At 46.9% G+C, this 24095-nt stretch overlaps 11 non-coding genes across 11 annotated transcripts; all 11 read left to right on the top strand.

The window, feature by feature from the left end:
• The first annotated feature begins 566 nt into the window (after positions 1 to 566).
• TRNAN-GUU (transfer RNA asparagine (anticodon GUU)) lies at positions 567 to 640 on the top strand. Its single transcript has one exon. It is a non-coding gene; the product is annotated as a tRNA-Asn (tRNA).
• Positions 641 to 953: 313 nt separating this feature from the next.
• TRNAW-CCA (transfer RNA tryptophan (anticodon CCA)) lies at positions 954 to 1025 on the top strand. The gene has a single exon. It is a non-coding gene; the product is annotated as a tRNA-Trp (tRNA).
• Positions 1026 to 2815: 1790 nt separating this feature from the next.
• TRNAN-GUU (transfer RNA asparagine (anticodon GUU)) lies at positions 2816 to 2889 on the top strand. Its single transcript has one exon. It is a non-coding gene; the product is annotated as a tRNA-Asn (tRNA).
• A 2175-nt stretch (positions 2890 to 5064) lies between these two features.
• TRNAN-GUU (transfer RNA asparagine (anticodon GUU)) lies at positions 5065 to 5138 on the top strand. Its single transcript has one exon. It is a non-coding gene; the product is annotated as a tRNA-Asn (tRNA).
• Positions 5139 to 5451: 313 nt separating this feature from the next.
• TRNAW-CCA (transfer RNA tryptophan (anticodon CCA)) lies at positions 5452 to 5523 on the top strand. The gene has a single exon. It is a non-coding gene; the product is annotated as a tRNA-Trp (tRNA).
• Positions 5524 to 7315: 1792 nt separating this feature from the next.
• On the top strand, positions 7316 to 7389 carry TRNAN-GUU (transfer RNA asparagine (anticodon GUU)). Its single transcript has one exon. It is a non-coding gene; the product is annotated as a tRNA-Asn (tRNA).
• A 4424-nt stretch (positions 7390 to 11813) lies between these two features.
• On the top strand, positions 11814 to 11887 carry TRNAN-GUU (transfer RNA asparagine (anticodon GUU)). The gene has a single exon. It is a non-coding gene; the product is annotated as a tRNA-Asn (tRNA).
• Positions 11888 to 12200: 313 nt separating this feature from the next.
• Positions 12201 to 12272, top strand: TRNAW-CCA (transfer RNA tryptophan (anticodon CCA)). The gene has a single exon. It is a non-coding gene; the product is annotated as a tRNA-Trp (tRNA).
• Positions 12273 to 14062: 1790 nt separating this feature from the next.
• On the top strand, positions 14063 to 14136 carry TRNAN-GUU (transfer RNA asparagine (anticodon GUU)). Its single transcript has one exon. It is a non-coding gene; the product is annotated as a tRNA-Asn (tRNA).
• A 2175-nt stretch (positions 14137 to 16311) lies between these two features.
• On the top strand, positions 16312 to 16385 carry TRNAN-GUU (transfer RNA asparagine (anticodon GUU)). The gene has a single exon. It is a non-coding gene; the product is annotated as a tRNA-Asn (tRNA).
• Positions 16386 to 16698: 313 nt separating this feature from the next.
• TRNAW-CCA (transfer RNA tryptophan (anticodon CCA)) lies at positions 16699 to 16770 on the top strand. The gene has a single exon. It is a non-coding gene; the product is annotated as a tRNA-Trp (tRNA).
• Positions 16771 to 24095: the final 7325 nt, after the last annotated feature.

Raw genomic sequence — 24095 nt, 5'->3', positions numbered from 1 at the left:
TTCTATTGTGCCCAAGGTGGTTGTGTATTTGGGGACTCAGGGAAGCAAGGGAGCAGTCTAATGCACTGCAGTGCTAAGAGAGGCATGCCTTTTTCAGAAAAAAGTTCAGGTTTTCTGCCAATCAGAAAAAAATAGCAATGCAATCAGGCCAAAGGCAGAACACACATGCCAGTGAGTCTCTGTGGCGCAATTGGTTAGCGCGTTCTGCTGTTAACCGAAAAGACGCTGCTGTTTTTGGCACAAAGACACAGAGTGTTCCACTCAGTAAACCTGAGTCATTTCTCCCGTGTTCTCTGGGTTCAGCCTACTGTCCCCTTTTAACACAAGTGCGCAACTGTGGCTTTCTCCTCATAGCAAGTTATGCCTACACAGAGGGCATTTGGTGCACTGTTGATGGGCTCTGTCCTCTACTAAATCCCCTGTGTTTGTGGATTACGGGAGGTAGGGAAGTACTTGATACCCTGATTTACTGTGGGAAATAGAGCTATTTTAGAAATATTTTCAGGTTGCCTGGGGAGCATAAGCAAACAGCACACCAATCAGGCCCCAGTGTAAGCACTGCATGAGTCTCTGTGGCGCAATCGGTTAGCGCGTTCGGCTGTTAACCGAAAGGTTGGTGGTTCAAGCCCACCCAGGGACGATGCATTTTGGCTCAAAAATTCAGCATGACCAACTATGAACTTCTGTTTACCTCTCGCAGGTCTCGTCTGCTGACGTCCAAAAAATCCAATAAACTGCAAGCAATTCTTCTCGCTTGCTTTAGTTTTTCAAAACTTGCCATTCAATTCATAAACATCAAGACTTCATGGGAAGGGTTTGGCTGCAGCGTGTACTGATGCACAGAAGGAAGCTATCCTAGCCAGTCTACTTAAAGAAGCAATGAGGCTCTGCAGGTGCATGTACGTCTCCTACCTTTATTCTGTCATCAGACACACCAGGTGGACTGCCACTAGGACCTCGTGGCGCAATGGTAGGGCGTCTGACTCCAGATCAGAAGGTTGCGTGTTCAAATCACGTCGGGGGCATATTTGCTTTTCCCACTCTGAAATACAAAATTGCTCTTCAGTATCTCGTTATTTCAACCTGACTGCATCTTTGTGCTCTGGGACTAGTTGTTCTGGCGTTTCGAATGTAAGCTTTGCAGCAGGGAAGTATCATATTGACAGACACCCATGAAGGACATGGTCAACCTTTAAAGCAGGCCAATCTCTATGTTTTACTGGATGCAGCAGAAGTATTTCCTCTTTACCATCTCTTCAAGTGGGCCTGACTGATGTGCTGTTTTGTGCACGCTACGTGGGCTTTGTAAAGCATACCTCTGCCATTTGCATGGCCTCCTAGCGCTGTCAATATTTTCGTGTAATCGCTGAATGCTGCAGTGTCCTGGGAACTCTAGGTGTGACTAAAGGATATATGTTGGGGCCCCGAAAGGGGGTCGGCAGTCTAGTGGCAATGCCCATCACTTTGCAGTTTGGGTTTGTGAGTTCAGGTACCGGTCTGGTGTCGGAAACCTGTAAGCGCCCTCCCAATCAACTGTCGGTCCTGGATTGTGAGGATTTCCCCTTATACTGGTCTCAGTAGACACATTTCCATTTTACTTTTTCACTCTCGCATTGCCTATTTCTCTCTCTCTCATAGATACATTATAGACAAGAGAGACATTGTCAGCGAGAGGGCTTCACAGCACCTTCCCCCATTTCCCTAAGTGCATTGCAAGGGGCTCTGGGAGGCGTGCACATTTGTCTGAAACACAAAGATCCCCTAGCAATAAAAGGCGTAGGACCCCAGTTCGCATTTCTTAGAATTTGAGGAGGCACTCAGAGTTGTCTCGGGCGTGACTGTACCTTTCATAGGAGATGTGCTAATCCCCAAACCCTCTTCCTTTGTCCCAGTAATCTGTCCTAGGGCCTCTAGCAAGTTGTTTTCTGAAACAAAGCTTACCTGAACATCCTGTAAAATTGGTAACTTTTCAGTAGCAGTACAGTGCAGTATATAGCATTCCTGTTGCGCACAGCATCTAGATCCAAAAATTGCTTACTCTACCCCAGAAATTAGAATTCACCCAGTCAAACAGAGGGATCTATAAAGAGCATGGCAAGTAGTTAACATAAGCTACTTCCCCCAAGTTCTCTTGGTGCACTCTGCTGCCCTCTTTTAACAGAAGAATGCAACTGCAGGTCTTGCTTCTCAGCAAGGTACCTACATATAGAAACCTTGGTGCACTCTTGCTAAATCTGCTGGAATGTGTCTTCTATTGTGCCCAAGGTGGTTGTGTATTTGGGGACTCAGGGAAGCAAGGGAGCAGTCTAATGCACTGCAGTGCTACGAGAGGCATGCCTTTTTCAGAAAAAAGTTCAGGTTTTCTGCCAATCAGAAAAAAATAGCAATGCAATCAGGCCAAAGGCAGAACACACATGCCAGTGAGTCTCTGTGGCACAATTGGTTAGCGCGTTCGGCTGTTAACCGAAAAGACGCTGCTGTTTTTGGCACAAAGACACAGAGTGTTCCACTCAGTAAACCTGAGTCATTTCTCCCGTGTTCTCTGGGTTCAGCCTACTGTCCCCTTTTAACACAAGTGCACAACTGTGGCTTTCTCCTCATAGCAAGTTATGCCTACACAGAGGACATTTGGTGCACTGTTGATGGGCTCTGTCCTCTACTAAATCCCCTGTGTTTGTGGATTAGGGGAGGTAGGGAAGTGCTTGATACCCTGATTTGCTGTGGGAAATAGAGCTTTTTTAGAAATATTTTCAGGTTGCCTGGGAAGCATAAGCAGACAGCACACCAATCAGGCCCCAGTGTAAGCACTGCATGAGTCTCTGTGGCGCAATCGGTTAGCGCGTTTGGCTGTTAACCGAAAGGTTGGTGGTTCAAGCCCACCCAGGGACGATGCATTTTGGCTCAAAAATTCAGCATGACCAACTATGAACTTCTGTTTACCTCTCGCAGGTCTCGTCTGCTGACGTCCAAAAAATCCAATAAACTGCAAGCAATTCTTCTCGCTTGCTTTAGTTTTTCAAAACTTGCCATTCAATTCATAAACATCAAGACTTCATGGGAAGGGTTTGGCTGCAGCGTGTACTGATGCACAGAAGGAAGCTATCCTAGCCAGTCTACTTAAAGAAGCAATGAGGCTCTGCAGGTGCATGTACGTCTCCTACCTTTATTCTGTCATCAGACACACCAGGTGGAGTGCCGCATGGACCTCGTGGCGCAATGGTAGCGCGTCTGACTCCAGATCCGAAGGTTTCGTGTTCAAATCACGTCGGGGTCATATTTGCTTTTCCCACTCTGAAATATAAAATTGCTCTTCAGTATCTCGTTATTTCAACCTGACTGCATCTTTGTGCTCTGGGCCTAGTTGTTCTGGCGTTTCGAATGTAAACTTTGCAGCAGGGAAGTATCATATTGACAGACACCCATGAAGGACATGGTCAACCTTTAAAGCAGGCCAATCTCTATGTTTTACTGGATGCAGCAGAAGTATTTCCTCTTTACCATCTCTTCAAGTGGGCCTGACTGATGTGCTGTTTTGTGCACGCTACGTGGGCTTTGTAAAGCATACCTCTGCCATTTGCATGGCCTCCTAGCGCTGTCAATATTTTCGTGTAATCGCTGAATGCTGCACTGTCCTGGGAACTCTAGGTGTGACTAAAGGATATATACTGGGGCCCCGAAAGGGGGTCGGCAGTCTAGTGGCAATGCCCATCACTTTGCAGTTTGGGTTTGTGAGTTCAGGTACCGGTCTGGTGTCGGAAACCTGTAAGCGCCCTCCCAATCAACTGTCGGTCCTGGATTGTGAGGATTTCCCCTTATACTGGTCTCAGTAGACACATTTCCATTTTACTTTTTCACTCTCACATTGCCTATTTCTCTCTCTCTCATAGATACATTATAGACAAGAGAGACATTGTCAGCGAGAGGGTTGCACAGCACCTTCCCCCATTTCCCTAAGTGCATTGCATGGGGCTCTGGGAGGCGTGCACATTTGTCTGAAACACAAAGATCCACTGGCAATAAAAGGCGTAAGACCCCAGTTCGCATTTCTTAGAATTTGAGGAGGCACTCAGAGTTGTCTCGGGCGTGACTGTACCTTTCATAGGAGATGTGCTAATCCCCAAACCCTCTTCCTTTGTCCCAGTAATCTGTCCTAGGGCCTCTAGCAAGTTGTTTTCTGAAACAAAGCTTACCTGAACATCCTGTAAAATTGGTAACTTTTCAGTAGCAGTACAGTGCAGTATATAGCATTCCTGTTGCGCACAGCATCTAGATCCAAAAATTGCTTACTCTACCCCAGAAATTAGAATTCACCCAGTCAAACAGAGGGATCTATAAAGATCATGGCAAGTAGTTAACATAAGCTACTTCCCCCAAGTTCTCTTGGTGCACTCTGCTGCCCTCTTTTAACAGAAGAATGCAACTGCAGGTCCTGCTTCTCAGCAAGGTACCTACATATAGAATCCTTGGTGCACTCTTGCTAAATCTGCTGGAATGTGTCTTCTATTGTGCCCAAGGTGGTTGTGTATTTGGGGACTCAGGGAAGCAAGGGAGCAGTCTAATGCACTGCAGTGCTAAGAGAGGCATGCCTTTTTCAGAAAAAAGTTCAGGTTTTCTGCCAATCAGAAAAAAATAGCAATGCAATCAGGCCAAAGGCAGAACACACATGCCAGTGAGTCTCTGTGGCACAATTGGTTAGCGCGTTCGGCTGTTAACCGAAAAGACGCTGCTGTTTTTGGCACAAAGACACAGAGTGTTCCACTCAGTAAACCTGAGTCATTTCTCCCGTGTTCTCTGGGTTCAGCCTACTGTCCCCTTTTAACACAAGTGCGCAACTGTGGCTTTCTCCTCATAGCAAGTTATGCCTACACAGAGGGCATTTGGTGCACTGTTGATGGGCTCTGTCCTCTACTAAATCCCCTGTGTTTGTGGATTACGGGAGGTAGGGAAGTACTTGATACCCTGATTTGCTGTGGGAAATAGAGCTATTTTAGAAATATTTTCAGGTTGCCTGGGGAGCATAAGCAAACAGCACACCAATCAGGCCCCAGTGTAAGCACTGCATGAGTCTCTGTGGCGCAATCGGTTAGCGCGTTCGGCTGTTAACCGAAAGGTTGGTGGTTCAAGCCCACCCAGGGACGATGCATTTTGGCTCAAAAATTCAGCATGACCAACTACGAACTTCTGTTTACCTCTCGCAGGTCTCGTCTGCTGACGTCCAAAAAATCCAATAAACTGTAAGCAATTCTTCTCGCTTGCTTTAGTTTTTCAAAACTTGCCATTCAATTCATAAACATCAAGACTTCATGGGAAGGGTTTGGCTGCAGCGTGCACTGATGCACAGAAGGAAGCTATCCTTGCCAGTCTACTTAAAGAAGCAATGAGGCTCTGCAGGTGCATGTACGTCTCCTACCTTTATTCTGTCATCAGACACACCAGGTGGACTGCCACTAGGACCTCGTGGCGCAATGGTAGGGCGTCTGACTCCAGATCAGAAGGTTGCGTGTTCAAATCACGTCGGGGGCATATTTGCTTTTCCCACTCTGAAATACAAAATTGCTCTTCAGTATCTCGTTATTTCAACCTGACTGCATCTTTGTGCTCTGGGCCTAGTTGTTCTGGCGTTTCGAATGTAAGCTTTGCAGCAGGGAAGTATCATATTGACAGACACCCATGAAGGACATGGTCAACCTTTAAAGCAGGCCAATCTCTATGTTTTACTGGATGCAGCAGAAGTATTTCCTCTTTACCATCTCTTCAAGTGGGCCTGACTGATGTGCTGTTTTGTGCACGCTACGTGGGCTTTGTAAAGCATACCTCTGCCATTTGCATGGCCTCCTAGCGCTGTCAATATTTTCGTGTAATCGCTGAATGCTGCACTGTCCTGGGAACTCTAGGTGTGACTAAAGGATATATGTTGGGGCTCCGAAAGGGGGTCGGCAGTCTAGTGGCAATGGGCATCACTTTGCAGTTTGGGTTTGTGAGTTCAGGTACCGGTCTGGTGTCGGAAACCTGTAAGCGCCCTCCCAATCAACTGTCGGTCCTGGATTGTGAGGATTTCCCCTTATACTGGTCTCAGTAGACACATTTCCATTTTACTTTTTCACTCTCGCATTGCCTATTTCTCTCTCTCTCATAGATACATTATAGACAAGAGAGACATTGTCAGCGAGAGGGCTTCACAGCACCTTCCCCCATTTCCCTAAGTGCATTGCAAGGGGCTCTGGGAGGCGTGCACATTTGTCTGAAACACAAAGATCCACTGGCAATAAAAGGCGTAGGACCCCAGTTCGCATTTCTTAGAATTTGAGGAGGCACTCAGAGTTGTCTCGGGCGTGACTGTACCTTTCATAGGAGATGTGCTAATCCCCAAACCCTCTTCCTTTGTCCCAGTAATCTGTCCTAGGGCCTCTAGCAAGTTGTTTTCTGAAACAAAGCTTACCTGAACATCCTGTAAAATTGGTAACTTTTCAGTAGCAGTACAGTGCAGTATATAGCATTCCTGTTGCGCACAGCATCTAGATCCAAAAATTGCTTACTCTACCCCAGAAATTAGAATTCACCCAGTCAAACAGAGGGATCTATAAAGAGCATGGCAAGTAGTTAACATAAGCTACTTCCCCCAAGTTCTCTTGGTGCACTCTGCTGCTCTCTTTTAACAGAAGAATGCAACTTCAGGTCTTGCTTCTCAGCAAGGTACCTACATATAGAAACCTTGGTGCACTCTTGCTAAATCTGCTGGAATGTGTCTTCTATTGTGCCCAAGGTGGTTGTGTATTTGGGGACTCAGGGAAGCAAGGGAGCAGTCTAATGCACTGCAGTGCTACGAGAGGCATGCCTTTTTCAGAAAAAAGTTCAGATTTTCTGCCAATCAGAAAAAAATAGCAATGCAATCAGGCCAAAGGCAGAACACACATGCCAGTGAGTCTCTGTGGCACAATTGGTTAGCCCGTTCGGCTGTTAACCGAAAAGACGCTGCTGTTTTTGGCACAAAGACACAGAGTGTTCCACTCAGTAAACCTGAGTCATTTCTCCCGTGTTCTCTGGGTTCAGCCTACTGTCCCCTTTCAAAACACAAGTGCGCAACTGTGGCTTTCTCCTCATAGCAAGTTATGCCTACACAGAGGACATTTGGTGCACTGTTGATGGGCTCTGTCCTCTACTAAATCCCCTGTGTTTGTGGATTAGGGGAGGTAGGGAAGTGCTTGATACCCTGATTTGCTGTGGGAAATAGAGTTATTTTAGAAATATTTTCAGGTTGCCTGGGAAGCATAAGCAAACAGCACACCAATCAGGCCCCTGTGTAAGAACTGCATGAGTCTCTGTGGCGCAATCGGTTAGCGCGTTCGGCTGTTAACCGAAAGGTTGGTGTTTCAAGCCCACCCAGGGACGGTGCATTTTGGCTCAAAAATTCAGCGTGACCAACTATGGACTTCTGTTTACCTCTCGCAGGTCTCGTCTGCTGACGTCCAAAAAATCCAATAAACTGTAAGCAATTCTTCTCGCTTGCTTTAGTTTTTCAAAACTTGCCATTCAATTCATAAACATCAAGACTTCATGGGAAGGGTTTGGCTGCAGCGTGCACTGATGCACAGAAGGAAGCTATCCTTGCCAGTCTACTTAAAGAAGCAATGAGGCTCTGCAGGTGCATGTACGTCTCCTACCTTTATTCTGTCATCAGACACACCAGGTGGACTGCCACTAGGACCTCGTGGCGCAATGGTAGGGCGTATGACTCCAGATCAGAAGGTTGCGTGTTCAAATCACGTCGGGGGCATATTTGCTTTTCCCACTCTGAAATACAAAATTGCTCTTCAGTATCTCGTTATTTCAACCTGACTGCATCTTTGTGCTCTGGGCCTAGTTGTTCTGGCGTTTCGAATGTAAGCTTTGCAGCAGGGAAGTATCATATTGACAGACACCCATGAACGACATGGTCAACCTTTAAAGCAGGCCAATCTCTATGTTTTACTGGATGCAGCAGAAGTATTTCCTCTTTACCATCTCTTCAAGTGGGCCTGACTGATGTGCTGTTTTGTGCACGCTACGTGGGCTTTGTAAAGCATACCTCTGCCATTTGCATGGCCTCCTAGCGCTGTCAATATTTTCGTGTAATCGCTGAATGCTGCACTGTCCTGGGAACTCTAGGTGTGACTAAAGGATATATGTTGGGGCCCCGAAAGGGGGTCGGCAGTCTAGTGGCAATGGGCATCACTTTGCAGTTTGGGTTTGTGAGTTCAGGTACCGGTCTGGTGTCGGAAACCTGTAAGCGCCCTCCCAATCAACTGTCGGTCCTGGATTGTGAGGATTTCCCCTTATACTGGTCTCAGTAGACAAATTTCCATTTTACTTTTTCACTCTCGCATTGCCTATTTCTCTCTCTCTCATAGATACATTATAGACAAGAGAGACATTGTCAGCGAGAGGGCTTCACAGCACCTTCCCCCATTTCCCTAAGTGCATTGCAAGGGGCTCTGGGAGGCGTGCACATTTGTCTGAAACACAAAGATCCACTGGCAATAAAAAGCGTAGGACCCCAGTTCGCATTTCTTAGAATTTGAGGAGGCACTCAGAGTTGTCTCTGGCGTGACTGTACCTTTCATAGGAGATGTGCTAATCCCCAAACCCTCTTCCTTTGTCCCAGTAATCTGTCCTAGGGCCTCTAGCAAGTTGTTTTCTGAAACAAAGCTTACCTGAACATCCTGTAAAATTGGTAACTTTTCAGTAGCAGTACAGTGCAGTATATAGCATTCCTGTTGCGCACAGCATCTAGATCCAAAAATTGCTTACTCTACCCCAGAAATTAGAATTCACCCAGTCAAACAGAGGGATCTATAAAGATCATGGCAAGTAGTTAACATAAGCTACTTCCCCCAAGTTCTCTTGATGCACTCTGCTGCCCTCTTTTAACAGAAGAATGCAACTGCAGGTCTTGCTTCTCAGCAAGGTACCTACATATAGAAACCTTGGTGCACTCTTGCTAAATCTGCTGGAATGTGTCTTCTATTGTGCCCAAGGTGGTTGTGTATTTGGGGACTCAGGGAAGCAAGGGAGCAGTCTAATGCACTGCAGTGCTAAGAGAGGCATGCCTTTTTCAGAAAAAAGTTCAGGTTTTCTGCCAATCAGAAAAAAATAGCAATGCAATCAGGCCAAAGGCAGAACACACATGCCAGTGAGTCTCTGTGGCACAATTGGTTAGCGCGTTCGGCTGTTAACCGAAAAGACGCTGCTGTTTTTGGCACAAAGACACAGAGTGTTCCACTCAGTAAACCTGAGTCATTTCTCCCGTGTTCTCTGGGTTCAGCCTACTGTCCCCTTTTAACACAAGGGCGCAACTGTGGCTTTCTCCTCATAGCAAGTTATGCCTATACAGAGGACATTTGGTGCACTGTTGATGGGCTCTGTCCTCTACTAAATCCCCTGTGTTTGTGGATTAGGGGAGGTAGGGAAGTGCTTGATACCCTGATTTGCTGTGGGAAATAGAGCTATTTTAGAAATATTTTCAGGTTGCCTGGGAAGCATAAGCAAACAGCACACCAATCAGGCCCCAGTGTAAGCACTGCATGACTCTCTGTGGCGCAATCGGTTAGCGCGTTCGGCTGTTAACCGAAAGGTTGGTGGTTCAAGCCCACCCAGGGACGATGCATTTTGGCTCAAAAATTCAGCATGACCAACTATGAACTTCTGTTTACCTCTCGCAGGTCTCGTCTGCTGACGTCCAAAAAATCCAATAAACTGCAAGCAATTCTTCTCGCTTGCTTTAGTTTTTCAAAACTTGCCATTCAATTCATAAACATCAAGACTTCATGGGAAGGGTTTGGCTGCAGCGTGTACTGATGCACAGAAGGAAGCTATCCTAGCCAGTCTACTTAAAGAAGCAATGAGGCTCTGCAGGTGCATGTACGTCTCCTACCTTTATTCTGTCATCAGACACACCAGGTGGAGTGCCACATGGACCTCGTGGCGCAATGGTAGCGCGTCTGACTCCAGATCCGAAGGTTTCGTGTTCAAATCACGTCGGGGTCATATTTGCTTTTCCCACTCTGAAATATAAAATTGCTCTTCAGTATCTCGTTATTTCAACCTGACTGCATCTTTGTGCTCTGGGCCTAGTTGTTCTGGCGTTTCGAATGTAAACTTTGCAGCAGGGAAGTATCATATTGACAGACACCCATGAAGGACATGGTCAACCTTTAAAGCAGGCCAATCTCTATGTTTTACTGGATGCAGCAGAAGTATTTCCTCTTTACCATCTCTTCAAGTGGGCCTGACTGATGTGCTGTTTTGTGCACGCTACGTGGGCTTTGTAAAGCATACCTCTGCCATTTGCATGGCCTCCTAGCGCTGTCAATATTTTCGTGTAATCGCTGAATGCTGCACTGTCCTGGGAACTCTAGGTGTGACTAAAGGATATATGCTGGGGCCCCGAAAGGGGGTCGGCAGTCTAGTGGCAATGCCCATCACTTTGTAGTTTGGGTTTGTGAGTTCAGGTACCGGTCTGGTGTCAGAAAACTGTAAGCGCCCTCCCAATCAACTGTCGGTCCTGGATTGTGAGGATTTCCCCTTATACTGGTCTCAGTAGACACATTTCCATTTTACTTTTTCACTCTCGCATTGCCTATTTCTCTCTCTCTCATAGATACATTATAGACAAGAGAGACATTGTCAGCGAGAGGGTTGCACAGCACCTTCCCCCATTTCCCTAAGTGCATTGCATGGGGCTCTGGGAGGCGTGCACATTTGTCTGAAACACAAAGATCCACTGGCAATAAAAAGCGTAGGACCCCAGTTCGCATTTCTTAGAATTTGAGGAGGCACTCAGAGTTGTCTCGGGCGTGACTGTACCTTTCATAGGAGATGTGCTAATCCCCAAACCCTCTTCCTTTGTCCCAGTAATCTGTCCTAGGGCCTCTAGCAAGTTGTTTTCTGAAACAAAGCTTACCTGAACATCCTGTAAAATTGGTAACTTTTCAGTAGCAGTACAGTGCAGTATATAGCATTCCTGTTGCGCACAGCATCTAGATCCAAAAATTGCTTACTCTACCCCAGAAATTAGAATTCACCCAGTCAAACAGAGGGATCTATAAAGATCATGGCAAGTAGTTAACATAAGCTACTTCCCCCAAGTTCTCTTGGTGCACTCTGCTGCCCTCTTTTAACAGAAGAATGCAACTGCAGGTCCTGCTTCTCAGCAAGGTACCTACATATAGAATCCTTGGTGCACTCTTGCTAAATCTGCGGGAATGTGTCTTCTATTGTGCCCAAGGTGGTTGTGTATTTGGGGACTCAGGGAAGCAAGGGAGCAGTCTAATGCACTGCAGTGCTAAGAGAGGCATGCCTTTTTCAGAAAAAAGTTCAGGTTTTCTGCCAATCAGAAAAAAATAGCAATGCAATCAGGCCAAAGGCAGAACACACATGCCAGTGAGTCTCTGTGGCGCAATTGGTTAGCGCGTTCTGCTGTTAACCGAAAAGACGCTGCTGTTTTTGGCACAAAGACACAGAGTGTTCCACTCAGTAAACCTGAGTCATTTCTCCCGTGTTCTCTGGGTTCAGCCTACTGTCCCCTTTTAACACAAGTGCGCAACTGTGGCTTTCTCCTCATAGCAAGTTATGCCTACACAGAGGGCATTTGGTGCACTGTTGATGGGCTCTGTCCTCTACTAAATCCCCTGTGTTTGTGGATTACGGGAGGTAGGGAAGTACTTGATACCCTGATTTACTGTGGGAAATAGAGCTATTTTAGAAATATTTTCAGGTTGCCTGGGGAGCATAAGCAAACAGCACACCAATCAGGCCCCAGTGTAAGCACTGCATGAGTCTCTGTGGCGCAATCGGTTAGCGCGTTCGGCTGTTAACCGAAAGGTTGGTGGTTCAAGCCCACCCAGGGACGATGCATTTTGGCTCAAAAATTCAGCATGACCAACTATGAACTTCTGTTTACCTCTCGCAGGTCTCGTCTGCTGACGTCCAAAAAATCCAATAAACTGCAAGCAATTCTTCTCGCTTGCTTTAGTTTTTCAAAACTTGCCATTCAATTCATAAACATCAAGACTTCATGGGAAGGGTTTGGCTGCAGCGTGTACTGATGCACAGAAGGAAGCTATCCTAGCCAGTCTACTTAAAGAAGCAATGAGGCTCTGCAGGTGCATGTACGTCTCCTACCTTTATTCTGTCATCAGACACACCAGGTGGACTGCCACTAGGACCTCGTGGCGCAATGGTAGGGCGTCTGACTCCAGATCAGAAGGTTGCGTGTTCAAATCACGTCGGGGGCATATTTGCTTTTCCCACTCTGAAATACAAAATTGCTCTTCAGTATCTCGTTATTTCAACCTGACTGCATCTTTGTGCTCTGGGACTAGTTGTTCTGGCGTTTCGAATGTAAGCTTTGCAGCAGGGAAGTATCATATTGACAGACACCCATGAAGGACATGGTCAACCTTTAAAGCAGGCCAATCTCTATGTTTTACTGGATGCAGCAGAAGTATTTCCTCTTTACCATCTCTTCAAGTGGGCCTGACTGATGTGCTGTTTTGTGCACGCTACGTGGGCTTTGTAAAGCATACCTCTGCCATTTGCATGGCCTCCTAGCGCTGTCAATATTTTCGTGTAATCGCTGAATGCTGCAGTGTCCTGGGAACTCTAGGTGTGACTAAAGGATATATGTTGGGGCCCCGAAAGGGGGTCGGCAGTCTAGTGGCAATGCCCATCACTTTGCAGTTTGGGTTTGTGAGTTCAGGTACCGGTCTGGTGTCGGAAACCTGTAAGCGCCCTCCCAATCAACTGTCGGTCCTGGATTGTGAGGATTTCCCCTTATACTGGTCTCAGTAGACACATTTCCATTTTACTTTTTCACTCTCGCATTGCCTATTTCTCTCTCTCTCATAGATACATTATAGACAAGAGAGACATTGTCAGCGAGAGGGCTTCACAGCACCTTCCCCCATTTCCCTAAGTGCATTGCAAGGGGCTCTGGGAGGCGTGCACATTTGTCTGAAACACAAAGATCCCCTAGCAATAAAAGGCGTAGGACCCCAGTTCGCATTTCTTAGAATTTGAGGAGGCACTCAGAGTTGTCTCGGGCGTGACTGTACCTTTCATAGGAGATGTGCTAATCCCCAAACCCTCTTCCTTTGTCCCAGTAATCTGTCCTAGGGCCTCTAGCAAGTTGTTTTCTGAAACAAAGCTTACCTGAACATCCTGTAAAATTGGTAACTTTTCAGTAGCAGTACAGTGCAGTATATAGCATTCCTGTTGCGCACAGCATCTAGATCCAAAAATTGCTTACTCTACCCCAGAAATTAGAATTCACCCAGTCAAACAGAGGGATCTATAAAGAGCATGGCAAGTAGTTAACATAAGCTACTTCCCCCAAGTTCTCTTGGTGCACTCTGCTGCCCTCTTTTAACAGAAGAATGCAACTGCAGGTCTTGCTTCTCAGCAAGGTACCTACATATAGAAACCTTGGTGCACTCTTGCTAAATCTGCTGGAATGTGTCTTCTATTGTGCCCAAGGTGGTTGTGTATTTGGGGACTCAGGGAAGCAAGGGAGCAGTCTAATGCACTGCAGTGCTACGAGAGGCATGCCTTTTTCAGAAAAAAGTTCAGGTTTTCTGCCAATCAGAAAAAAATAGCAATGCAATCAGGCCAAAGGCAGAACACACATGCCAGTGAGTCTCTGTGGCACAATTGGTTAGCGCGTTCGGCTGTTAACCGAAAAGACGCTGCTGTTTTTGGCACAAAGACACAGAGTGTTCCACTCAGTAAACCTGAGTCATTTCTCCCGTGTTCTCTGGGTTCAGCCTACTGTCCCCTTTTAACACAAGTGCGCAACTGTGGCTTTCTCCTCATAGCAAGTTATGCCTACACAGAGGACATTTGGTGCACTGTTGATGGGCTCTGTCCTCTACTAAATCCCCTGTGTTTGTGGATTAGGGGAGGTAGGGAAGTGCTTGATACCCTGATTTGCTGTGGGAAATAGAGCTATTTTAGAAATATTTTCAGGTTGCCTGGGAAGCATAAGCAAACAGCACACCAATCAGGCCCCAGTGTAAGCACTGCATGAGTCTCTGTGGCGCAATCGGTTAGCGCGTTCGGCTGTTAACCGAAAGGTTGGTGGTTCAAGCCCACCCAGGGACGATGCATTTTGGCTCAAAAATTCAGCATGACCAACTATGAACTTCTGTTTACCTCTCGCAGGTCTCGTCTGCTGACGTCCAAAAAATCCAATAAACTGCAAGCAATTCTTCTCGCTTGCTTTAGTTTTTCAAAACTTGCCATTCAATTCATAAACATCAAGACTTCATGGGAAGGGTTTGGCTGCAGCGTGTACTGATGCACAGAAGGAAGCTATCCTAGCCAGTCTACTTAAAGAAGCAATGAGGCTCTGCAGGTGCATGTACGTCTCCTACCTTTATTCTGTCATCAGACACACCAGGTGGAGTGCCGCATGGACCTCGTGGCGCAATGGTAGCGCGTCTGACTCCAGATCCGAAGGTTTCGTGTTCAAATCACGTCGGGGTCATATTTGCTTTTCCCACTCTGAAATATAAAATTGCTCTTCAGTATCTCGTTATTTCAACCTGACTGCATCTTTGTGCTCTGGGCCTAGTTGTTCTGGCGTTTCGAATGTAAACTTTGCAGCAGGGAAGTATCATATTGACAGACACCCATGAAGGACATGGTCAACCTTTAAAGCAGGCCAATCTCTATGTTTTACTGGATGCAGCAGAAGTATTTCCTCTTTACCATCTCTTCAAGTGGGCCTGACTGATGTGCTGTTTTGTGCACGCTACGTGGGCTTTGTAAAGCATACCTCTGCCATTTGCATGGCCTCCTAGCGCTGTCAATATTTTCGTGTAATCGCTGAATGCTGCACTGTCCTGGGAACTCTAGGTGTGACTAAAGGATATATACTGGGGCCCCGAAAGGGGGTCGGCAGTCTAGTGGCAATGCCCATCACTTTGCAGTTTGGGTTTGTGAGTTCAGGTACCGGTCTGGTGTCGGAAACCTGTAAGCGCCCTCCCAATCAACTGTCGGTCCTGGATTGTGAGGATTTCCCCTTATACTGGTCTCAGTAGACACATTTCCATTTTACTTTTTCACTCTCACATTGCCTATTTCTCTCTCTCTCATAGATACATTATAGACAAGAGAGACATTGTCAGCGAGAGGGTTGCACAGCACCTTCCCCCATTTCCCTAAGTGCATTGCATGGGGCTCTGGGAGGCGTGCACATTTGTCTGAAACACAAAGATCCACTGGCAATAAAAGGCGTAAGACCCCAGTTCGCATTTCTTAGAATTTGAGGAGGCACTCAGAGTTGTCTCGGGCGTGACTGTACCTTTCATAGGAGATGTGCTAATCCCCAGACCCTCTTCCTTTGTCCCAGTAATCTGTCCTAGGGCCTCTAGCAAGTTGTTTTCTGAAACAAAGCTTACCTGAACATCCTGTAAAATTGGTAACTTTTCAGTAGCAGTACAGTGCAGTATATAGCATTCCTGTTGCGCACAGCATCTAGATCCAAAAATTGCTTACTCTACCCCAGAAATTAGAATTCACCCAGTCAAACAGAGGGATCTATAAAGATCATGGCAAGTAGTTAACATAAGCTACTTCCCCCAAGTTCTCTTGGTGCACTCTGCTGCCCTCTTTTAACAGAAGAATGCAACTGCAGGTCCTGCTTCTCAGCAAGGTACCTACATATAGAATCCTTGGTGCACTCTTGCTAAATCTGCTGGAATGTGTCTTCTATTGTGCCCAAGGTGGTTGTGTATTTGGGGACTCAGGGAAGCAAGGGAGCAGTCTAATGCACTGCAGTGCTAAGAGAGGCATGCCTTTTTCAGAAAAAAGTTCAGGTTTTCTGCCAATCAGAAAAAAATAGCAATGCAATCAGGCCAAAGGCAGAAGACACATGCCAGTGAGTCTCTGTGGCGCAATTGGTTAGCGCGTTCGGCTGTTAACCGAAAAGACGCTGCTGTTTTTGGCACAAACACACAGAGTGTTCCACTCAGTAAACCTGAGTCATTTCTCCCGTGTTCTCTGGGTTCAGCCTACTGTCCCCTTTTAACACAAGTGCGCAACTGTGGCTTTCTCCTCATAGCAAGTTATGCCTACACAGAGGGCATTTGGTGCACTGTTGATGGGCTCTGTCCTCTACTAAATCCCCTGTGTTTGTGGATTACGGGAGGTAGGGAAGTACTTGATACCCTGATTTGCTGTGGGAAATAGAGCTATTTTAGAAATATTTTCAGGTTGCCTGGGGAGCATAAGCAAACAGCACACCAATCAGGCCCCAGTGTAAGCACTGCATGAGTCTCTGTGGCGCAATCGGTTAGCGCGTTCGGCTGTTAACCGAAAGGTTGGTGGTTCAAGCCCACCCAGGGACGATGCATTTTGGCTCAAAAATTCAGCATGACCAACTACGAACTTCTGTTTACCTCTCGCAGGTCTCGTCTGCTGACGTCCAAAAAATCCAATAAACTGTAAGCAATTCTTCTCGCTTGCTTTAGTTTTTCAAAACTTGCCATTCAATTCATAAACATCAAGACTTCATGGGAAGGGTTTGGCTGCAGCGTGCACTGATGCACAGAAGGAAGCTATCCTTGCCAGTCTACTTAAAGAAGCAATGAGGCTCTGCAGGTGCATGTACGTCTCCTACCTTTATTCTGTCATCAGACACACCAGGTGGACTGCCACTAGGACCTCGTGGCGCAATGGTAGGGCGTCTGACTCCAGATCAGAAGGTTGCGTGTTCAAATCACGTCGGGGGCATATTTGCTTTTCCCACTCTGAAATACAAAATTGCTCTTCAGTATCTCGTTATTTCAACCTGACTGCATCTTTGTGCTCTGGGCCTAGTTGTTCTGGCGTTTCGAATGTAAGCTTTGCAGCAGGGAAGTATCATATTGACAGACACCCATGAAGGACATGGTCAACCTTTAAAGCAGGCCAATCTCTATGTTTTACTGGATGCAGCAGAAGTATTTCCTCTTTACCATCTCTTCAAGTGGGCCTGACTGATGTGCTGTTTTGTGCACGCTACGTGGGCTTTGTAAAGCATACCTCTGCCATTTGCATGGCCTCCTAGCGCTGTCAATATTTTCGTGTAATCGCTGAATGCTGCACTGTCCTGGGAACTCTAGGTGTGACTAAAGGATATATGTTGGGGCCCCGAAAGGGGGTCGGCAGTCTAGTGGCAATGGGCATCACTTTGCAGTTTGGGTTTGTGAGTTCAGGTACCGGTCTGGTGTCGGAAACCTGTAAGCGCCCTCCCAATCAACTGTCGGTCCTGGATTGTGAGGATTTCCCCTTATACTGGTCTCAGTAGACACATTTCCATTTTACTTTTTCACTCTCGCATTGCCTATTTCTCTCTCTCTCATAGATACATTATAGACAAGAGAGACATTGTCAGCGAGAGGGCTTCACAGCACCTTCCCCCATTTCCCTAAGTGCATTGCAAGGGGCTCTGGGAGGCGTGCACATTTGTCTGAAACACAAAGATCCACTGGCAATAAAAGGCGTAGGACCCCAGTTCGCATTTCTTAGAATTTGAGGAGGCACTCAGAGTTGTCTCGGGCGTGACTGTACCTTTCATAGGAGATGTGCTAATCCCCAAACCCTCTTCCTTTGTCCCAGTAATCTGTCCTAGGGCCTCTAGCAAGTTGTTTTCTGAAACAAAGCTTACCTGAACATCCTGTAAAATTGGTAACTTTTCAGTAGCAGTACAGTGCAGTATATAGCATTCCTGTTGCGCACAGCATCTAGATCCAAAAATTGCTTACTCTACCCCAGAAATTAGAATTCACCCAGTCAAACAGAGGGATCTATAAAGAGCATGGCAAGTAGTTAACATAAGCTACTTCCCCCAAGTTCTCTTGGTGCACTCTGCTGCTCTCTTTTAACAGAAGAATGCAACTGCAGGTCTTGCTTCTCAGCAAGGTACCTACATATAGAAACCTTGGTGCACTCTTGCTAAATCTGCTGGAATGTGTCTTCTATTGTGCCCAAGGTGGTTGTGTATTTGGGGACTCAGGGAAGCAAGGGAGCAGTCTAATGCACTGCAGTGCTACGAGAGGCATGCCTTTTTCAGAAAAAAGTTCAGATTTTCTGCCAATCAGAAAAAAATAGCAATGCAATCAGGCCAAAGGCAGAACACACATGCCAGTGAGTCTCTGTGGCACAATTGGTTAGCCCGTTCGGCTGTTAACCGAAAAGACGCTGCTGTTTTTGGCACAAAGACACAGAGTGTTCCACTCAGTAAACCTGAGTCATTTCTCCCGTGTTCTCTGGGTTCAGCCTACTGTCCCCTTTCAAAACACAAGTGCGCAACTGTGGCTTTCTCCTCATAGCAAGTTATGCCTACACAGAGGACATTTGGTGCACTGTTGATGGGCTCTGTCCTCTACTAAATCCCCTGTGTTTGTGGATTAGGGGAGGTAGGGAAGTGCTTGATACCCTGATTTGCTGTGGGAAATAGAGCTATTTTAGAAATATTTTCAGGTTGCCTGGGAAGTGAAGTGGGAGAATGGAAAACCCGGCTCCCGTCCTTCACCTCTCGCGCTTGGCCTAGAGGGTCACGGCCCAGGCACCCGCCACGAGAAGAGTTTGTCCATTTACCAGACGACCAAATACCCTGGTACAGAAACATACGGATGTGTCCATCTGCCTGCCCAACAGCCCGCACTGGCCATGCCGACACCTGCGGTTCGGATCAGCTAGACTAAAATCCACACGTCGTTAGAGATGCCATGACGACCTAGACAACGGGAAGCACGTCTGTACAAATATACACACTGAACATTTCCACACCATTCTACACGAAGAACATACTCAGTGCTCTGACGTAGGTGACAGGCATATTCACGGACGTGCATCTTTATTATTTTTATATAGGCTTTCAGAACGCAGAAACGCAAGACGCATCATGAACTCATTTATAACGCTTGCTCACGCTTCTCTTGAAACCATTACCACCATAGAGATATACTGGAAACGCGATATTGGTCATGGAAATATATGCTATTATAACCTAAAAGCACCTATGCACCAAACGGACTAATTATGCACCAGGCCAAAGTAGGCCTCAATCAAGAGCTCCCGTGGACATTAGCAAAGCACGAGTCAGGTTGCTGATCCTGCAGAAAGAACCCAGTGGAGCAACCAGCCAAGGTCGTAATGTTGCAAACTCACAGTCCAAGAACACATCATCAAAGGCACGATGTTGCAACCTCGCAATCCGCGTACCAATGTTAAAGTCATACCTACAAATTAAACCAGACACACAGTGAAAAAACAATATTAATTGTGCAGAATTCTGCCTCAAACACGGTCCCGCCTCACGTGACCAAGCCGAACCTGACGAGATGCCAAAGCCCAGGAGAAAGAAAGGCGTCTGGGTCCCTCGCTACGAGACATAGGCCGATACACTTGAAAGGCTCAATGGACATCTGCTACAGGGGGAGCGGCCAGTCTTCCACCTATGAATAAATCCTCACATTGTCTGCACGTACCCATATTGAAACATTGTTGCAAACGCAGGTACACCGAGAGCTGGGAACAACGGTGGTCCCAGGCTGGGGAGCTCACGGATGCACCAATCAGAACATGGGGCTCTTATCTCAGACGTCAGTAATATTAGCCAATCCTCAGGAGTCTTCATGTAACAATTCTTATGTATCTAATTATAGGGACATCCCAGATATACCACCTGACTACACCTTGACCACTAATATCATTCTCTATATGTGTACTATACTAACCCTACCACTCGAGCAACCAATTAAGAGTGGCGATAAGTTTTTTGTTAACTTTTTGAAGTGACGCAAGTAGCGCGTCATATTATAGTAAAAAGGGCCTGCGAGCCCCACGATTGTGTGTGTGTCAGGACGAACGCGTACGCTCCTTGACCCATCCCTGCCGTTTGCATAATAAACAGCAGAAGTTGCCTTGCTCCTTGTGTGTGCCTCATACTCTGTCTCGACCCGAGATATACACGGGAGGAGTTGGGGCCTCCCTGCCCGGAGGTCTGCGGACGGCCCGGCCGACCCCGGCAGAATTTCCCCCGACAAGTTGGAGGCACTGCTGAGATCTGTTTAAGATCGACTTTTATTTTTAATTTTTCCAGGCACTCCCGTTGCGAGGAGGCCCGGCGGCGCGGCCCCCTCTGCCGTTGCCCCCTTCTGAGGACTACAGGACCATCGCGGAGCTGCGAGAGGACCGGACAGCGCAATCCGGATATTGGCCCTCGGGAGCCGGTTGAGAAGTATCCCGCCCGCGGTCGGCGAGTGTCCAGACGTGGTCCAGACGAGGGGAGGTGGCGAGCCGCTTGGAGGGGTGCACGCAGTCGAGCGGCCCTGCATCGAGAGAACTTGGTGAGCATGACACGCACAACAAGCAATGCGAAATTGTGAGGGAGGGGGAGGAAGTAAATAAGGGAGGAGGGAGGTATTGTAAAGCGGCGAAGGTTTAACTGAGTGTTGCTAATGGAATGAATGGTTGCGAAACGAGTGCGAGAGCAGGCGGCTAACGTTACGCGAAAGAGGAGGGCGGGGCACGAAAACATCACGTGCAGCCGCTCGTAACAGTGAGCTAACGTTACGCGAAAGAGGAGGGCGGGGCACGAAAACATCACGTGCAGCCGCTCGTAACAGTGAGCTAACGTTACGCGAAAGAGGGGGGCGGGGCACGAAAACATCACGTGCAGCCGCTCGTAAGACACTGATTGGCCTAAATTGCGACTACGTGTGAGGGTGGGTGTGTGGTTTCCTACGATTTGATATTTATTATTCAATGAGTAGATGAGGTTCCCTATTGTTCGAGCAAGAAACTCGATAGGTAGATGACGTTTCCCTGTGGGCGGTGGCTAGTTACGTAGTTGCCCAAAACGGAAGATAATTGGCTGGTTAAGCCCTCCTGTTGAGGGGCGTATCACACGCGAGGCGACGCAGCGTGCGCAGTCCGGTTATAGTATTGATGAGATTACCTTGTTCCAGGAGAGACAGGAAGACAGCTGTGGGGTTAGCGGGGTAGATTACAAGTGTATTTTGAATTTAAAGAACATAACACGAATATACCAGTAGCTCGAAGAAATAGGTGACGTCACCAGTAGGGATTTAATAGGATATCACGAGCACAAGGAGCGTTGGGTTTAAGAGTGGTGGGGAGGAGAAGGATGATTAAGAAGCTGATACGGAGATAAACTATAAACCGGTGGATCGAAAGAAGAAGGGGAAAGGGGCGTGGCTGCGCACGGAGAACGCCGGCCACGGTAAATGTAAAAGGGGGAGGAGAACGAAGAAACAGGACGACTGTATAAGATCGTCGTAAGGGGTACGCAGCCGCAGGGGGCTGCGTGCGCTTCGGCCGCAGGGGGCCGTAGGGGAAGGAATATAATATAACATCATATTTATTACTATCGCATAATTTGTCAAAGGATTGTCGTAAGTCCCCACACTTGCGGGGCGAGGTAAGCAATACAAGGTTGTATATTGTAAACTGTTAGTAAGGGGAAGGGTAACAAGGGGAGTACAACCATGTCATACGGGAGAGGGTCGGGAGAGTGGGGGAACACCCTCACCACCCCACTACAGCACATATGCACCACACTGCCACCACACAGGGAGAAGTTAATTAAGTACAGCATAGAGTGGACCCAGGGGACGGACAACAAAATGTTAACACCATGGCCGCCTAATGGTAGTTTCGATCCATATGCCCAACACTCACTACTGAACCATCTACACAATACATACAAGGGGAAGAAACTGGCAAACCATGTGGAGATGTTTAACTTATGGAGGATGTTCCAGGGGTCTCGACCAGGACAAAGTGGGATGTTCACTATGGGGGAAATACCGGAAGAAAAGGAGATTAAGAAAGAAGGAACGGGTGGTGAAAGGGAGTGCGAAATAACGAAAAATACGGGGAACGAAAGACAGGGAGGAGAAAAGGTTGATAAATCAGACGACATAAAAAAGGAACCGAGCAATGAGATACCAATAACACCGGGAGTGAAAACAGAGGGAGGAGGGTTGTACCCTTTAAGAGAACTAGGAGAAATAGAAGGACAGTTAAGGGCGGCTGAAGGATACTCAAACCCGGCATACAGCCCTCCACCATATGTGGCTCATGGGAAGATACCAATGGGGGAAGGGAGAATTAGAGAAGAGCAGACTGTAGAGATAGGAGAGGATGAGTGGGTAGCTGCACAGATATTGTTGAAGTTACGAGGGTCACTAACTGGAGAAGAAAAGGAGGCGGTAAGGAGAACAAACGAGGATAGTGCCAGAGAGAGTGAAATGAGGGGAGAGGAGCTACTACGGCAGAAGGAAGAGATTTTGGAGGAAAGATTAGCAAAACTAAGGGATGAGCAGAATGAACTGATCAAACAACTTGAGAGGGAGGAAAGAGAGAGAGTGAGGAAAAGGAAAGAAGGTAAGGACGAATTGGAAAGATTAAGGGAACGAAGCGAGGAACAAAAGAGAGAAGCTGAAAGGGTAAAAGCAGCAGCAGATAGGGTATCAAGAGTAGTGCTGAGAGAGAAGAAGAAGGAAGAAGAAGAAAAGGAAAAAGAAATGGAAATATGGAGGAGGAGGATAATATCTGAAACAGCTAAAAAATATGAAGAGGGGAAGGTAATAGAGAGTATAGTAGAAAGAGAAAGGGTGAAATGGGAAAGAAAGAGGGAGGATGAACGAATATTGGAACAGATGAGCAACGAAGTAATGGAGGAATTAAAAAGGAAAAGAGAGGAAAATAATAAGGAAATGGAGGAGGGAAGGGAAGAAGGAAGAGAAGGGAGGGGTAGAGAGAGTGAAAGATGGGGAGATGTATATAAAAATAGGGAGGTAGCAACGACATCAGCACTAGGGGGGACAGTTGGTAACAACGGAAGGGGAGAAAGAGACCTAATAGATTTAAAAACAGTAACAATAAAAGGGAAAAGGGCAGAGTGGGGGGTGCCATTTATAAATGATTTTTGCAGTGAGGAGGAAGAAGGAGTGGAGAAGGATGGAAGAGAGAGTGAAAGGGAAAGCTTAGATAAACTGTACCTCACTAGAACAAACATAGATTCGCCCTGGATAAGTAGAAGAGGGGAGGAGCTGGAGAGAAGTAAGGAGGAAAGGAAAAGAATAGGGGAAACACAAACCAATGAAACCACGCCACCCACATCCCCATCACGCCGTCCTCCCACGTCACTACCTACATGTTCAACCACCGCACGCTCGCTGCACAGAATAAAGCTCGCGCCCTTCATGAACGAACTTACCCCTTATGCATGTCGGCTTAGGGACCTCCCTAGTCGCAGGCAAGACAGACAGATAAACATACCCATATTGAACACAGGAAATGATGAAAGAAGGGGAAAGGAAGAAGAGGGAGGTAGGGGCAGAGGTAGTAAGGAAGAATTTGAAGTAGTAAAAGAAATGGGGGAAGAGGAGGGGTGTGAAGACTCAATATCATGGAGCTTAAAGGGTCACACAAGACAGAATTTAATGCCACTGCTGGAGAGAGGAGGGGTTAGACCACAGTATGTACCTTGGAAACATACGGATAAGGAAAATATAAAATGTAGGCTCCCATCACTAAGTGGAGGTGCGGGTAAGTGGATATATGAAATGGAAAAACACACCGCAGGACAGAAACTAGCAGTAGGAGATGTGAAGGGCCTGTTAATATCAATATTAGGGGATAGAGCGGATGACATTTGGAAAAGAGCGGGATTCCATGGGGTAACAATAACAAACACCTCGCATGATGGGGCACCATTTGCAAACTGCAGACATGCACTATGGCAGGCACTAAGAGTGCAGTACCCAGACACATCAGACATAGGAGCCATTACTTCCCGTAAGATGGGTGAAACTGAGGATCCTGTTGATTATATCCAGGATATTCAAGAGAAGTGGCGCATGGAAACTAGAGAACAATGGGACAAAACACCAGCCATATTTTATCATATACTAGTACAAGGGCTCCCAGAAGGAGTTCAGAAACAGCTAAAGAAAGTAGTAGGAATGGAAGCAAAACCGTGGCCAGAAATACAACTGACTATAGTACATCACTGCAGGACATGGCAAGGGAAAATGAAACAA

The sequence above is a fragment of the Ambystoma mexicanum genome, chromosome 11 (assembly GCF_040938575.1).
Source record: "Ambystoma mexicanum isolate Mex_15411 chromosome 11, UKY_AmexF1_1, whole genome shotgun sequence".
In the NCBI taxonomy this organism is placed as follows: domain Eukaryota; kingdom Metazoa; phylum Chordata; class Amphibia; order Caudata; family Ambystomatidae; genus Ambystoma; species Ambystoma mexicanum.
Note: the sequence above shows the minus strand (reverse complement) of the source record. Positions and strands in the feature narration are given on the sequence as shown.